Below are 14,488 nucleotides of genomic sequence, written 5' to 3'. Positions count from 1 at the left end.
TGAATTAATGCTATGATTGCCATATGCCATGTTTGCATCATGTTAAGATATCAAGAACTTACATCGTAATTTTACTTGATGATATCATGCCATGTGATGAAATACTACGATTTGTTTCTAAAATGATGCTTTTTATATGATAATATGAATCATGATTAAAATTACCTTAATTTGAATTCAAAGTTTATCTTAATTATGGAATTTTGAAATAAGAATGATTACTTACCTTTGTCATTTAGAAATTGACATAAAGGGTCTTCCCTTCTTTAGAAAGGGTCTTCCCTTCTTTTTGACAATGACTAAGGGGGAGATAACTAGCGTGCATAATTCAAGAAGAAAGCAAAAATTATACTTCTCAAAAGAAAAGAAATTGCTATCTTGAACATCATCGAGAATTGCTAGCTTGAAACATCAAGAAAATACAAAAATGTTCTATCTTGCCTATCTCAAGATGCTAAACATGCTAAACTTGCATTTTGCAACGAAAACAAAATTGCAAGCTCAAACATTGCAAAGGAAGCAAAAAATTGCTAGCTTGCAAACTTGCATATTTCAAGAAGCAAGAGTTACTCTCTTGAACATCTCTAAATTGCTAGCTTGCATGTTCTAAAATGTTATAATATTGCTAGCTTGCATGATGTAGAACTTGCTATCTTGAACATTACCAAAAGTGCTATCTTGTATGCTGTAAAACTTACATATCTAAAACTTGATAGCTTGAATGTTCTAAGCATGATGTAATACTTGCTAAATTTTCTAGCTTCAAAACTGCATGATGATAAAACTTGATATTATGTTTTTCATGCAATGAGTTGAACTTATATTACAAACACAAAGAATAGTTGTACTTCTCCTTTTTGTTGATGATAAAGGGGGAGAAGTATGTTGATGACATGACATGTTATGCATAAGTTTATGATGACGTGTTACAAGTATTCATGATGAATATTGCAATGACTTGAATTCAAGGTTCTATCAATATGGCATATTGATAGGGTGAGTTTGTTTAAACTCCGGGAGTTTTTAACTCCGTCATCAATTGGTTGTCATCATCAAAAAGGGGGAGATTGTTGAATCTCGTATTTTGATGATGAAACCAATTGATAATTGTGTTTATGTTGTAATCTGTGTTTTGAGTGACGTATGATGCTTCAATCAGGATGAGACAATTAAAGTAGAAAAAATCATGTTGTGCCCGAGGAACATGTCAGAAGATTGGAAGTCGGGCCGGTGGATCGGTCGACGTATCGATAGAAGGCTTCGGGTCGTGGACTCGGGCATCGGACCAAGAAGAGCGGGTATTGCACCAAGGATATCGGAGTTGCGGAGTCAACTGGCCGATTGGGCAATTGGCCACAAGAGAGGACGATGCGCCGAAGAATCGGGCGAAGCGTTGAGGGACCAATGACATGCCAGACAACTTGGTTAATTGCTTAGGAATAATTGTCTCGATCGAAGTTTTGTTTTACATGTGTAGGATTAACTACGATGGATGTAAGACATGCAGCAGGAGTTGCGCCGGAGTCAAGACTATGATCACGTTGGGAGTTCGAGAGTTCGACGGAAGTCCAAACGGTCGTCGGAGGTTCTGCGGGAACAAATCCGAGAAGCCCAAGAGCTTTCCAAAAGAAGCTTGTCGGAACTCGCCAAGTGGATCATCGCAAGTCCAGGAGTTTGCCGGAAGTCCGTCGGAGCATCGCCGAAGGTTCGTTGGATGTTCGTCGGAAGTTCGTCGAAAGCTCGTGCGGAAGAAGCGATTGACGTACCGGAGCAAGCTGTAGTAAATGTCTTAAGAATTATCGTAGTTAGTATGTAGATTAAGTTAGGAATGGGAGGTGATCCTATTAACTTAATCTGGGGGCAATTGGGCCCTTGCCAGACCTAAATTGGGCCGAATGGATCAACCCATTCAGACCAAAATTCCTACTAGGCGATGGCACCGCCCAGAGGCTCAGTCTCCAAGCTCTGCCAAGAGGTGCAACCACCCCTGACAAGCGGTGGCACCGCCTAGAGGCTTAGTCTCCGAGCTCTGCCAGGCGGTGCAACCGCCCCAGTTAGGCGGTGCAACCGCCAGACCTTGGAATTCCGGGAGATGACAGTTTTGAGCTCGGAATTCAACCTAGTTTGGAGCCTATAAATACCCCTCCCATCCCTGGGTAAAATACATAAGCACAGAGAGATTAAAAGAGAGAAAACGCTGCTACAATCTCTAGAATTTCCCTCCTCTAGCTCAAGTGTTAGAATTCTATTTAAGAGAGGAGAGTGAGTGCTTGTAAGGGTTGTCTCCTAAACCCAGTAAAAGGAGAAGAGGGGTGTAAGAAGGAGATTGATCTTCGCCTAGTAAAGGAAGATCGTTAGTGGACGTCGGTGACCTCATTGATGGAGGAAGCCAAAAGTGGATGTAGGTCAAGATTGACCGAACCACTCTAAATCTCGGTTTGCAATTACTTTGAGCATTTTATCTTTACTGCAAACCTCCTCAATAGCTTACTGCCTTCTGCTCTTTTACGAACTCACTTTCAAGTTAAGTTTCCGAAAATGGTTTTACGTCGGAAATCAGTTTTATCGTACGAACATCATATTTCAGTTTGCGTTTACATTCTGATTTCTCTCTTAACTGCAAACTTCCTTCCTTACTTTACTTCAAATACATTTCCATAAGCTTTCAAAGTTATTATCTGCACGAAATGACTTTTACGTCGGAATCGGATTTCAACGTACGAACGCAGTTTTAATCATCGAAAGTTTTCCGCTGCACTAATTCACCCCCCCCCCCCCCTCTTAGTGCTCCTAACAAACTCATTCTCCAATGAGTACATGTACTGTATCCCTAGTGTCCTCACATGAGCAGCTATGAGACCAACTGCATCCATCATATGGACGGGTGTATAACACACTAGTCTATCTGGTTATCTCGATGTCCCTCTTAACTAACCTATGACTAGGATTATTTAGGATTTGTGTTTAAAGGTGAATCAGTCTCATTATTATGATCTTATCATGATTTAATTCCCATTGTACAAATCTATGGACATCATAATATATTTAAGCAACATGCAATATAAAGTGATAAAATATCAAATAATAATAATAAGGAAAAAGACTACGTGTTAAGTCATACGTGCCATCACTCACGTGATTGGCTTGCAAGACACCTATGACTAGCAAGGGCAGGAACCATTAGGGTTAAGTTGACATGAGACCTCTATAAATATAAGGGAACCAAAGGGTCATAGGCTAGACCCTTTTGGTTGTCACCTCCTATAATCCTCTCTCTCTCCCTCCTTAGCCAATAACCTCTGTTTGGGGCATGTAGATAGCAAGAAGGGTCAGCCCCTTCTTGATTGCGTGATGCACGTAGAAAGGAGGATTGTATAGCGATTTGAGGAGTGCTTTCACAGCCCTTATTATGTGGATCACCACTAGAGAGGAGGATAATTGACCTACTTCATCCTCTCCCATAGATCTGTAGAATTTTAATGATATACGATCTCCCTAAGTAACATATCTTTCATATACATATAATTTTTTAATTTTATGATTTTTGCACACCAATCTTCACACAACGATGAAACCTTCTTTTTCTACGAGAAATTTGTTATTTTAATTTTTGTTCTTCCGCTACGCATATGATGCCGCCCTAGATTTCCTAACACTTATAATGCTTCACTTACTCAGGAATTAATGACCCATCAATCAAGCTTAAGTGTGGTATTTATAAACCCCAAAAGGCTTCAAGAATGAAGCTAAAAATTTAAATGCACAAAAATTTTAGGATATAGGTGGTACTACTGCACACTAGGTGGTATTACCATCGTAAATTTTAATGTAATAAATCTAGACTCCAGATATACTACCACCATAAAATTTGAATTCTGAGTGATACTACCACTGTCCTAGGTGGTACTACTACAGCCATAGGCGATACCATCATCAAAAAAGCTAATAGAGGACAAACAATGCTTGTCAACTAACTTAGGTAGTCCTATTGCTTGGACTTAGTAGTACCATTGCCCAGGCCTAGTTTAGCCTAATTTAACTCGACTTCAATCTCAATAGCTTTTGTCATATCGACCAATCTTTTGGCACGCTGTCCAAACTTGTGGCACATCATCCTTTTCTTTACTCATTCCATCGGTATGTCGACTTTCCCACGACATTCGATCTTCTCATGCAATATTCAATTCTTCCCGTATGATGCTCAAACCTATAACATGAAGTCCAATCTTTAGCACGTCAATCAATCCTCTAGCTCGATATCCAATTTTTGACGCGATAATTTTCTTGGCATAATGTCTGACTCTCCCTCTTCGATAATTGGCTCTCCAATGGTTCGTGTCCATAATCAAAGGATTTTCTATATCATTTATCTTAAAATTATATTAGTATAATAAACATATAAATTAGTTTCATCATTAAAATTTGAGATTCAATAACAATCACTTTTGGATAAAGAAAGTAAATTGAATACTTGAAGCAAAAATTATAGCACGCATGCAATAGGATCAATGTCATGTTAATGCCAAAACTTTGGCACTCCCCAACAATCATGATAAGATAGTGTTAGGAATTCGACACCACTTAGCAATTCGACACCACTTAGCAGGTCAAATACTAGATACTCTAGCAGTAAAAAATCTTAATAAAGAATGCGTGGAGGGGGAATTAGAGTCTTGCCTCTAGTGCATCTATATGCATACAGAAGTAGTGATTCAGCAGATAGAGTCAATCACTAGGGATTCGCCCTAGAAGGAATAGCCTCGCATGTAACAAAAACTTTGATCCTTTCATAGGAGGAGGTGGAGGTTAGGTAGACTAAGACCGAGGGTGGAGATTGGATCAACGATTGATCCAAACCCCACCCAAAAGATGGAGATGTGGAAGAGGTCATTTTGAACCTTTTCCATAAGGTTGAAAAGATCAATAGGGATTCTAATGGCCAAATGATCCGAAACATCTAAGTTCTTAAGAAAATATAAATGGAGCGAAGAGATAACACCACCTATTAATATGGACCAAGTGACCCTTAAGCTTTATCATCAGATCCATCAATTACCGATGATTCACTTTGTTAGGCAATGTAGCAACATCTAATTGGGCAAAGGAGAATGTCTCATGAGATCACAATCTTCTCGAATCTCTAACGATTCAACTAGGCAATGACATAGAACTCCACGATTGGACTATGAATGCAAGCGGTGAGACAACCATTGTGATTTTGGCTTTTGGCTAAAATCAGATTCACACGTGCGACCCATCGGGTCAATTTTCTTTGATTATAGTGCTCAATCCAATTTGATTTGATTTCTTCATGTGACTCCTTGTATTTGTGGTCCAAAATCGTGGCCCAAAATCACCTGAAAAAAATTGATATGACACTGATAAGTTCTAACTTTGAGTAGATTTGAACCTAAAGCAACAAAAATAAATAACATGAGAAGCATATGCAACAATGGGCTATGATGACACAACCACAATGTGTCTATTTATGACTACACTATAAAATTTGGCTATAAAGCATTTCTCTATGGTGACGCAATCGAATTTGACTATGAAACATTCCGAATCTGACTATGAAATGTCCCTTGATGATAACGTGTGTGAGTTTAACTATAAAGGATAATGACACTGTCGAATCCTACCACAAAGTTTCCATTGATGATGTGGTAATCAAATCCAATATTAAAGCATCCCTTGATGACAGTGCAATTGAATCGACCAAGGAACATCCTTTCTGATGATTCGATGAAACCCAACCATAAAGTATCCTTTCATGATACTACAATTTCATCCATCGTACAACATCAATCTCAAACCTTAATAAATCAAAGATGAGAAGCCTAGCCAGAAAAGCATTGCATGATCACAAGTGATGTAATCAACCATCTACCGAATGAAATATCATGTCCTGACTCCTTTCATGTGTTGTAACACAATGGAAAGCAAATGACATGGAAGATATGACATATAGGCAGCTTAGTGACATATCAATATGTTCAATCCCACGGGATCAACAATGTGGAATCGATACAGATATTGACTCTATGCCAACATGGCAACTCATTCAATCGGGGATGCTAGTTCTGATCCCAAGATGAAGATTATCTCATAATTATAGTTGCAACAGTTTAATATACACTCTAATAGCTTATTGATGATCGAACAATCCACACAATTATTCTTACTATCCTTAAGTGCATTCTCAACGAAGCACTGATTTTGTTTAGGAATCCTCCAAACCTCATATTAACTTAAGCATTAAAGAATTTTTATCAAATATATTATGGATGTAGATTTTATGAGGTCACCTATTGATGCCCTCAGGTTTCCAACAACACTACTTGTGACAAGTGCCAAAATGATTATCGATCCAATCCAAACCCTCTCGGACACCCTATAAATATGAGAAAATCAAACATGTTTCATATATAAAAGAAAAAGGCACACAAATGAATAATTTTATTTATCTTTTTGTCTTGTTTGGAAAAAAAAATAAACTTTTATCTTTTCATGATCGACTATCATTAAGTCATCATATTTTTTGTTTCACTTGTCCACTCAAAAATATTTCTTTTTTTCCTACTATTTTCTTGATATGAAATATCTACCTTTTTTATTTTTCAAATATTTTCATAGTAAACCATATTTTATTATATTGATCGTCGCGAAGTGGAAGGCAATAGGCAGCAATCTGCAACCCAAACCATAATCACCGAGAGGTCCAAACATCGGTATCGACCATGAGTTATTCGCAACTAAGGTCGAGCAAGAGGGGCAGCTCCCGTAGTCGCTAAGGCGAGATCACAGGCATGGGGGCGATAGTTATTAGAGTCAATAGCAATCCACATGTGATACATCATGAGGCTGACGCTAGTGAGGAAGAGCACGAAGACAACAAGGCCTAGGTCGACAAACTCAGAGCCCTTATCCTTGAAGGCGATGGAGTGGATGGAGAATCAGATGAGGTAGGTCCCGAAGAAGCCCATCATCAATGGCAAATCGATAGGCTCATCTTCCTCCATCACAAGCCATGCGATCCCCTAAATTTTAGAGTGGCAAGTGGAAACATGGATTCATTTTATTTTTCGACTATCATGGATATCTTTTAACTTAGCTTAGGTAATCATTAATTTTCTAATATCAAATTATATATACATATATATAGGATAATTTTTTTAAATTTTTTTGATAAATTTTTAAATAGCATCCTAACTTTTAAAATTTTCATATGGGATTAATTTTTTTAAATGATAATGTTACCCCTATCAACCACTACCTCTACCCCCACACCATTGTCATCGTTAATTATGGCTCACTCCATTGTCGTTGTCAATAACGGATGAGGAATAGGGGTACAAGAATTATCAAAGATAATTTTTTTTTGAAAATTCTCACATGCACAAATGTGACACAATCGATCGATCGACGTTGGTATACAGTTTGGTATACTTAAATTATTATAAGATTCACCTTACGAACATTCCTATAAAATGTGATAACACAAGTGTAATATGTTTAATAAAAAATCTCATTCAACACTCTAGAACTAAACATATTGATATTATGCATCATTTCATAAGAAAACATGTCAATAACCATGACATATCTTTAGAGTTTATTGATATGAAATATCAATTAGCCGATATCTTTACAAAACCTTTAAATGAAGAATAATTTCATTTTATTAGAAGAGAGTTAGTGATGTTAAATTGTTCGAATGCATGATCCTTGATGTATATCTTTTTTGGACTTTCTCCTTTTCTTCTTGGGCTTTCATGAAATCCAAAATATGAAAACTTAATGATGTTTGATACATGAAATTCATTGACAAATGCATCTTTCACGGATTTCACTCTTATGAATTTTTAATGAGAAACATATTTGATTTATGAAGGCTTATTCATGAAATTTCTTTTATCCTCCATATGATGCTTCTTTCCCATGAATTCTTCCTTACTCTTCTCATAAAAGAAAAAATTTTATGAATTTTTAGTATGAGATGATCACTTGCAAGAATAGGGATTTGATTTCGTATGGACATCTTAATCGTTTTCATGAATCCCTTCTCTTTGATTAAAGTATGTTTTAATGAAAACTTATTTAGTGTTTTTGACTTCACAAATTTGGTTCTTAATGGATTCCCTATTTACCTTCCTTCCTCTCCTTCATGCAAAGTTTTGATGATAAAGGGGTAGAAGTTGATAGAATCTATCACTTTAATGTTAATAACTTTTGATGTTAAGAACTTTTGAATGTTACCATGCATCGATGCAATATCGATTGGATAGATTAGTGTGAAACTTGTTTGAATTTTTACCACACTTGTATTGTTGAGTTGTTCTATTTTTTATGATGATAAAGGGGGAGAAATGATACCAAAATGTGACAAATTGATGACAAATTGGTGTTTTAAATGTATGCAATGTATCTTATCATAAATGTTTATCATAAATACTTATATGTTTTTCGAATGCTTGAAATATAATTGGAATCATCAAATATATTGCAACATATCACAAACATTGCAACATATCGCAAATGCTTGAAACATATCAAAATGTATTTCATATGCATTGTAGATACTTGAAATGTTTCATGAATGCTTGATAAATGTCACTCATATGATAAGATATCATGAGCTCATCTTACTATATTTCATATTTGAAATTCATATCATATTTGAAAATGATGGATGTCATATCTTGAACTTAAAAATTGATGTGATACCTTGACGAGGGAATAGTAGAGCGATTGAGATCGGCATACAGTACGATCTCGTAGCCTTATCTTTTGGAGGTTCCAAATAGCGCTGCCATGGGTCGTGACCGTTGACTTTGACCATTGACCGTCGCGATAGGTTCGGTCACTGGTTGCAAGTGCACCAGGCCACAACTTCTTCCCAACTCTGGAAAGCACAAGCCGGCCGACGGGTTTTACTACCCACCTCGATCACCGAAGAGGCGACCCGGGGTCGGGGGAATCCTTCGCGCATCGATTCCCGTTGTCCTCAGCGCCCGGAATGATACCCCCGGGGGTGGCGGCAACTTCCTGTGGGTGGCCTCGGCGGAAGTCGGACCGAACCAAGCCCAGGATGACAAGCCACACGCCGGTGAGGAAGACGAGGAAGGCGAGGAGGGACGAGCTGACGGAGGCAGGGCCGGCGCCGGGCCTCGGGCCATGCCTGATCGGCTCGAAGACCACGGCGGTGACGGCCCACATGATGAGGCAGAATCCCTGTCCGTCTATCGGCCTTCTCAGATCCATGGCAGACGCACCACCGCCCACGCTGACGCCTCCCCAATCGCTCCGCCAGATGTGAGTTAAGAATGTCCGACGACATTTTTATAGAACAAGCTACGAATCGCAATCTGAAACGTTTCAATCTCCTATTAGCCCACGCCTTTTCCAATTCACACACGGCGAAAGCATTGCCACCACCCCAGTTTCGAGATCGCCACGTGGTCCAATCACAGGCGAATCAGGTCGAAGCCGTTCGACCGCGGCCGGTGGCGATGGCAGTAAGCGCGGGTCTATTTTGACCAGGTCAACGATGGAGACACGGAACCTGACATGTCATTTCTTCGCCGCAAAGCAAACCAGTGCGAAGCAGACGGCACCCTCCACGTCATATTAATAAATAAATGTAATTTAAAAAAGGGCAAATATTGATTAATATGGAAGAGGTATAACATAACTTTCTCAAATAATTTTCACACTATTCCAATATATATATATATATATATATATATATATAATTTTTCATTAACTCTTTATGTTATTATATTCACTACGAGCTAAAAGTTTCATTCATTAGTTCACTTATAGTTGCACTATCAACAAGATAACATAACTAATAGGGCATATTTAGATATCTCTTTGGCAACCACAGTCAACCACCACGTTAGAGCCGACATGGTGCCTCGGAGCTAACATGGTACACACACGGCAACATGACACATTGGACCTATACGAGACAATCATCTGCACCCCGCCATCAGCACAGACCCGTACGAGACAATCGACTACGCTTGTGCTGCCCGATGCTATATGGACGGTGCCACATAGTACAGAGCTACTCAGGAATGTGCAAAGCACACCATGCGACACAGAGTCGTGCAAGTTAGTTAGCGCTATACGGAGTGTACGGGCCGACCGCCTAGGGCGTCGGCAACCATTAATAAACAACATATGATCGGCCCTCGGTTGCGGATATAAAAGCCGACCTCGTAGCCAATGCTAGGGGGTCAGATCTCGGACACAAATCCACCCCATCACCACCATACTAACTTAAGTTTTGGAGGGGTTAAGTTGGAATTCATCCTCCCGACTTCAACTTGTGTGCAGGAGCCTAGCAAGGAAGGAAAATCAACCCCCAGCTCTACCTTGGATCGACTCGGCAGACGACATCCCGACCTAACCTGACGCCAACTCTTTCTAACTAGGAAGCCACGTTGATGACCTTGCGCACTCGGATCGGATCAAGCCATGCTGACAACTTGGCTACGACGTGAAGTTGCATAACATTTCTGGTACTAGAAGGAGGGCCTAATGTTGCAAGAGTATTTTGTCAGGAAATTTAGGATGACATCACATGCACAATAGAAGAACAGAAAAATAAAATCTCAGAATTCTGGGAGAAAAGAAGGTTTCATCGTCATGTAAAGTTGATGCACAAATTATTATCTCCATAATAATTCACTCGACTCATCGACTACGGAGATACTAGGCCACTACGCCGCAGTCCCCAAATGATACAAAGAAATCCAATATATTAGACATGTTTGTCCTAATTTATTATGTAACTATAGTCCCTCATCCATCTAATATCCTAGAGATCTTATACCGAGCATGGTGCTGTCAGACCCATATGATTTCTACTCGAGTCTCGCTCTAATCGGATTCTCCCGGAGAACTCTTTTTCTCTTAATCCGAATGACTCTGACCAAGGATTTATCTGAGCATGAATACATGAGATATTCCTCTCATGACACCGAGAGTGGATGCTCCTCTATCGACACTCAATAGTCCTCGCAAGGTTAGCTACCACTACCGATGACCGGCTGTGCTAGATCTGGAACCTCAAAACCTATAAGTCCGGTATCAAAGAGTGGAGTACTCATACAGGATATCCTTGGTATCTCAAGTCTAAGGACCAGATACACCACTAGGACTACGGAATCACTGTCTAATAATAAGACATCATCAACATCCAACATTCCGTAAGCGGATCAATTAGTGAACTCATTCCCCAATGAACATCTATACTGTATCCCTAGTGCCCCCACACGAGCAGCTATAAGACCAGCTGCATCCATCATATGGACAGGTATCCAACACACTAGTCTATCCGGTTATCTCGATATCCCTCTCGAGTAACTTATGACCGGGAATATTTAAGATCTGTGTTTAAAGGTGAATCGGTCTCATTATCATGATCTCATCACGATCCGATTCCCGTTGTATAGATCTATGTACATCACAATATATTTAAGCAATAGGCAATATAAAGTGATAAAATATCAAATAATAATAATAAGCAAAAATACTATTGTTGAATCTCAAATTTTGATGATGAAACCAATTAATAGTATTTATGATTTAATCTATGTTTTGAGTGATGCAGGAAGCTTCGATCAGGGAGAGACAATTAAAGTAGAATAATCATGTTGGGCCGGAGAAAAACACGTCAGAAGATTAGACGTCGCATTGGAGGATCGATTGACGTATCGACAAAAAGCTTCGGGCCATGGTTTCGGGCATTAGGCCAAGAAGAGCGGATATTGCACCAAGGATATCAGAGTTGCGGAGGTCAACTGGCCGATTGCGTAACAGGGCGCAAGAGAGGACGATGCGTCGAAGAATAGGACGAAGCGTCGATGGACCAATGACATGTCGGACAACATAATTCATACGTAGTAATAATTGTCTAGATCAAAGTGTATTTTATGTGTACAGGATTAACTACGATAGTAAGGCATAAAACAAAATGAAGTCCCGAAGTCAAGAACGCGATTTCGTTGGGAGTTCGAGAGTTCGTCGGAAGTCCGGACGTTCATCAAAAGTTCTGCCAAAATTAACCGAGAAGTCTAGAAGCTTGCCAAAGAAGCTCATCAAAACTCTCTAAGAAGATCATCATGAAGTCTAGGAGCTTGCCGAGAGTCCGTTAGAACATTGCCAAGAGATCGTCGGAAGTTCGCCAGAAGAAACCTAGACTTACAGACTTTGTTTAGCTTAGTAAATATCTTAAAATTCATAGTTAGTACATAATTGAGATTAGAATTGGGTCAATCCAATTAGGGGATAGTTGGGCCCAAGTTTGGGCTATGTTGGGCCAAGAGAAAGGCCCAAACAATGACCAAACAAGTGAAACCGTTGTGGCATAATCTCCGAGATAGTGTTAGGCGATGGTACCGCTAGTCTAGGCGGTGGTACTACCTAGACACAGTCTTCTAGGTGGTGGTACCACTAGATTAGACGATGGTATCGCCCGTACCTTGAAATTTCAAGGGATTTGAATTTTGGCTCCATTTTTGAAGCCATTTGGGGTCTATAAATACCCTAGCTATTCCTGCATGGAGTAACAAGAAAAGTAAACAAAAACTCTGTATTTTTAGAGTTGAAAACCTTTGTAAAGTATAGAGTCCCTCCTAAAGTTTAGAGACCATTCTAAGGGAGAGTGTGAGGGAAGTTTTATAAAAAGGGGGTGTAAAGGTTCTCTCCTGAGCCTACAAAAGGAGAATAGAGTTGTAAGAAGGAGGTTGATCTTTGCCTATTAAAGGAAGATCGTTAGTGGATGCCGATGGCCTCGATGGAAGTGGAATCATAGAGTCGATGTAGGTCACGATGACCGAACCACTATAACTTGGTTTGCATTTACTTCTTACAATTTACATTTATTGTAAACTACCCTTATTTACTTGCTTTACATCCATTATACTCTTTCGTATGCTTTGAAGTTAATATCTTCCGAAATGGGTTTAATCGCAATGAGAAATTCAAACTGACGTAATTTTTACCGCTGCACTAATTCACCCCCCCCCCCCCTCTTAGTGTCGACTTGTTCCTAACAGTTAGTATCAGAGCCTCGTTATTTCTTATTTGGTTTAACACCCAAAAGAAATGGCTTTTTTTGGCTTTCAAGAGAGATTTTCTCTTATTCGTCCTCCCATGTTCACTGGGACGGACTACACATATTGGAAAACTCGAATGAGAGTTTTCTTACTTTTATTGAATCTTGATTTATGGAATATAGTTGAATTTGGTTTTCAAATGTCTTCTCTTTCAATAAACCATTGGAATGATTTGGAGAAGAAGACTTTTTCTCTAAATGCAAAGGCTATGAATGCCTTATTTTGCACCTTAAACAAAAATGAATTCATTCGGGTTTATACTTGCGAAACTACTTTCGATATTTGGCGCACTCATGAAATCACACACGAAGGCACTAGTAGATTTAAAGATTCGAAGATTAATATTTTGATGTATGATTTTGAGTTGTTTCGAATAGAACCAAGAGAGACTATTGGAGACATGTACACCCGTTTTACGGATGTCGTCAATAGTCTAAAAGCACTTGGTAAAAGTTTTTTGGATTTTGAACTTGTAAACAAAATTTTACGTTCTCTTCATAAAAATTGGGATTCAAAAGTAACTGCCATACAAGAGGCAAAAGACTTAAACAAGCTTCCACTCGAAGAACTAATTGGGTCTTTAATGACCTATGAAATGACTAATATGGCACAAAACGAACTTAAGGACAACCTTCCAAAGAATAGATAAGATTTTGGACTTAGAACAATTGAAGACCACTCGAGCATAAGCTCAAGTGATGGTGAACTTGTACTCGTTACTATGAAATTTAAAAAGTTCATGAAACAAAAATTAAAGAACAAAAAGAATGCAATTACTTACTATAAATGCAAGAAGTGAGAACTACTTTGGGATGAATCGAGCTCATCCGAAGACGAGGAGAAAATCAATAAAGGCGAGGTGGCAAACTATGCCATGACTTTTGACGACGAGGTAATCAAAATCCCCTTAGTTTATTTCAAAATTACATGATGCTTTTCATGAGTTATTTTTAATTTAGTTTAATTATTTTTCTTAAAAATTACATGTTTAATAATGTAATGAAAATGCTAAAAAATTAGGATCATGCTAGTAATTTTGAAAATGATAATGAAAATTACATGTTTTAAGATAAAAAAATAAAATATTATATTTAAATCTAATGATAATCCTATGTATGTTTTTAAGAAGTATTAATGTGTATCATGTTGATTTCCGTATTGTTTCTTGATTTTGATTAAAGATGCTCTATGATTAATGATATCATGCCCAAAGTAATGATGCATAATGATCATGCTTAACAAGTTTATATTTTAAAATTATGCATGATGATTTTTATGATTTATGGCTTATCAGTTTTTACCGTAATGAAAGTTACTTTTTTGGTTTTAAAAATGATACATTTTTTGATATGGCATAA

At 38.4% G+C, this 14,488-nt stretch overlaps 1 long non-coding RNA gene across 1 annotated transcript; it reads right to left on the bottom strand.

Annotated features, from left to right (window-relative positions):
• Positions 1 to 5,116: 5,116 nt before the first annotated feature.
• On the bottom strand, positions 5,117 to 9,338 carry LOC135672465 (uncharacterized). Its single transcript, XR_010512994.1, has 2 exons — positions 8,728 to 9,338; positions 5,117 to 5,357 (listed from the first exon to the last, which is right to left on the bottom strand). It is a non-coding gene; the product is annotated as an uncharacterized LOC135672465 (long non-coding RNA).
• Positions 9,339 to 14,488: the final 5,150 nt, after the last annotated feature.

This window comes from Musa acuminata, chromosome BXJ1-4 (genome assembly GCF_036884655.1).
Source record: "Musa acuminata AAA Group cultivar baxijiao chromosome BXJ1-4, Cavendish_Baxijiao_AAA, whole genome shotgun sequence".
NCBI classification, from domain to species: Eukaryota; Viridiplantae; Streptophyta; class Magnoliopsida; order Zingiberales; family Musaceae; genus Musa; species Musa acuminata.
The sequence above is the reverse complement of the archived record's forward strand: the minus strand, read 5'-3'. Positions and strand labels throughout refer to the sequence as shown.